Source organism: Anopheles bellator, chromosome 1 (genome assembly GCF_943735745.2).
Source record: "Anopheles bellator chromosome 1, idAnoBellAS_SP24_06.2, whole genome shotgun sequence".
NCBI lineage: Eukaryota > Metazoa > Arthropoda > Insecta > Diptera > Culicidae > Anopheles > Anopheles bellator.
The window spans coordinates 13,074,682-13,078,070 of NC_071285.1; the positions used below are offsets into that span (position 1 = coordinate 13,074,682).

General features: G+C 39.7%; 1 protein-coding gene across 1 annotated transcript in view; it reads left to right on the forward strand.

The window, feature by feature from the left end:
- Nucleotides 1–2,043: 2,043 nt before the first annotated feature.
- Nucleotides 2,044–3,389, forward strand: part of LOC131205459 (haloacid dehalogenase-like hydrolase domain-containing protein 2) — a 5,399-nt gene continuing 4,053 nt past the window's right edge. Inside the window, exons 1-2 of the mRNA XM_058197564.1 lie at nucleotides 2,044–2,143; nucleotides 2,197–2,270. The gene's annotated coding sequence lies outside the window, so the exon portion shown is untranslated. The remainder of the gene's footprint in view (nucleotides 2,144–2,196; nucleotides 2,271–3,389) is intronic.

A 3,389-nucleotide genomic window follows, 5' to 3' on the forward strand; every position in this document is an offset into this window, starting at 1 on the left:
GCAGATGGCTGTTAGGTGCTGTAGCTGAACGGGGGGGGAAGGGACATTAGAGGGATTGGGACGCACCCATGAAGTAGATACAAAAAACATACGAATCATACGAAACCGAAACTAAATGAAATGATGCGATCACACATATATACTAGCTCTAATTTATCTCCTAAGCCAACGTTGGCGAAGAACTATGAAAAAAGTTGATCGAACACAAGCGAAAACAAAAAAAATCGTAGAAGGAAGACCATAAAATCTTCGATCTTTATTTATTTGAATAAACAACATAATTACGCTTTCTCTCGAATCCGCTTATCTCGTGCTAGCATTTTCTCTCTCTCTCTTTCACTCTTTATACCCAGTAATGCGAATTAAGACGCAACACAGACAGAAAGTGAACCACTAAAATGAGGGCGCGGCACGCAAAACAGAAACAGAGCCACAACACGTTGTAAAAAGTAGGAACCCGTGTCGAAACGAATGGAACAAAACATAAATGCAACAAATAACAATAACTGTAAGCGAACAAAAGTGGTAAACCAACACAGCAAAACCGAGAACCGAAGAAGAAAATGCCAGCTCCCCAGTTTAGGTAAGTAGTGATTAAAAAAAGACAAAAGAGTTGACAAAAAGAGCGTGAGAGAAGCGTAGTAGCCAGGCGCAAAACCAAACAAAATAGAACAATGCTACTTAGTAAGTTTTTGGCCATATATTGTTTTACTTTAGAGTTTCGTTCACAACAATGAGTGCAAAAGAAGCTAAGGAAAAGAAGAAAGCAGTAGTCGAGCGGATCCAAAATTCCAAATTGGTAATGCAAAACCGTTGGTAAGGGGCTATAGTTTTACGGTCGGCCGCGCGCAGTTGAAACCGGAAAACGAAACAAACAAAACTCACAAAACCAGCGAAAGCAAACCGTAGGAGCAATAAATGCAAATGAAACAATAAGTAAGAACAAATAAGTGAACACTAAACGCGTGGAACCGCCCGAGTCCAAACCATTGGACAGCAACAGCAACAGCTAAACCCAAACAAATCACGAAATCGGCACCGAAAGAAACGAAAGTGAATACGGGCGCGGTGCAAGCACAGCAAACTCCAAACGCATGATCCGATGTGCAGCGAGGCATGAACATAAACATAGTAAGAATAAAGTAAACAAAAACGTGCAGGTTAGCAGTTTTCCATTGACCCGAAACGGTGTAGATTATTAATGGATCCGAACAAGTGGCCAGTTAAACTTCGTTCCATTCGTCGGCTACAACGTTCGCTGCTTTAAAATGAAATTATCCATGGTAAGTGTATGTTGTATCAGAGGCAGAGAGGGAGAGAAGGGGGATAGCAACCGAGGGATGTTTAATCGAATAAATTCTTCCCATTTTCTTGGCCGTCAAACGCTTTCACTTTTATCATTTGGAGACAACGGACGATGATCTTTACCAGATACCGCAAAAGTTCCCATTGCTGAAGAGATTGATCATCATCAAATACCGCTCGGTGTCTGAGGCAGCGATTGAACGACTACACACATCGATGCCTTCGTGTAGAATCGACTTCGCGTAGAATTGACGGTTACGGTAACAAACCCTTCTATCCCGTTGACGATGTGACTGCGAATCGGATCCATGCAGCGCGCGATCGTTACGTCAGAAAACGACATTGTCTGCAAATATTGTTCATTTGTATTAATAAAATAATTATTGATTTATTCTAACCGTTCGTTCGTTTTTATATTTTTGCGATTTTATTTTTTATAATTGAATTATTATATTTTTTATAATAATTGAAGTAAATTTACTTAATCCGTTGCAGCATAGAAACGACTTTAATCAAATGATCGAAATGAGTGCGCTGAAATAAAAGACAGACGCCGTTGACGTTGACGTTGACGAACAAATTCGAATCTTTCTGCTCTTGCAAGAAAATATGGCTCTTTCTGCTCTTGCAAGAAAATATGGCTCTTTCCTTTTCTTCTTTCTCTTTCCAGAAGATGTCAAAAATCGAACGATTGTCAAAAGGCAAAACAACACATTGAAGCAATCTTTGTTTTATAAACAACTGCAAAGTGGCCGATTTTACAAAAGTGCTTAAATATACGACATATTGCAGGCAAAATAAAAGCTTCGCCATTTATTAAGAAAGAGAACGGTGTTGAGTAAGTTCGTGTTCAATAAGGATTAAAAGATATGATAGCGAATCATTTTTCAGAACCGCAAAAGTATCCGATAGTTTCTGTCGGCCGATGTTGATGCTTTAGATGCTCTAACGCGCGACGGTTCCGGGTAATGTAAACTTCAAACAATCTTCGATTTTATCGGTTTTGAGGTAGTAAAATTGTAACAACAGACATCTCACCTTGTTCCACAAGAAAAACTGGTCTATGAAATTCTTATTTTTCCATATAAGTTTCTTACCTGGAGTTCCATCGTATTTGTGCTCGATGTGCGAAGCGCGCCCTAAAAAAAAGATGGATCTGTTTCACTGGCGATGCAATGAAAACAATGATTTGGTCGATAGATTTATTCAACTGCAGAACACAGCGAGAATCAGTCAAGACCATTTTGACCAGTCTGGCGAACAAACGGTTGGCACAGAACTGTCAATTAAAACGGAGATTACCTCACCGGATACAGCGAAGGATTTACACTTGAATCAGAAGAGTTGTACTGTTCATAAAGCGAATAGCACATATGAATGGTGTGGCAACCAAACATTCGAAGCAGAAGAAAACAGAAGAGCAGAAGCAATTACAATCAAATTAGAGTATGTAGATGTCGATGAGCAGTATAGGCTGCAAACGAATGCTACACTGGATCATGAACAGGACGAGCTGCAAACAAATCCGTTTGAATTGGACTGTGAGGATCCAGAAGACCACTCTATGTCAAAGAACATGTATGCATATGGGACAAAGTTGTCAATTAAAACTGAAGTTACCACATCGGATAAGGCGAAGGATTTGCACTTGAATCAAAAATGTTCTACTGTTCATCAAGCGAACAGGACGTGTCAATGTTGTGACAACATACCTGATGATTTATTCGAGGCAGAGGATAATCAAATTGCAATTAAATCAGAGTACGAAGAGGTCGATGAGCAGCAACAGCTGCAAACAACGAATGATTTCTTCGATCATGAACAGAGAAACCTCAAAAGCCATCGTAAAAGACCTCTAAAGCACGTCTGCCCTCAATGTTCCGCAACATATCCAGATTTGAACAAGTTAAAGATTCACATTCGCACTCACACCGGTGAAAGGCCGTACAAGTGTAAAGTCTGTGACAAGGCCTTCCATTCAAAAAGCATTCTTACAGAACATTCGAAAATTCACAATAAGGAGCACCAGTGTCATCATTGTGCAGCAATGTTCACAAAGTCATATGACCTAACGATTCATATTC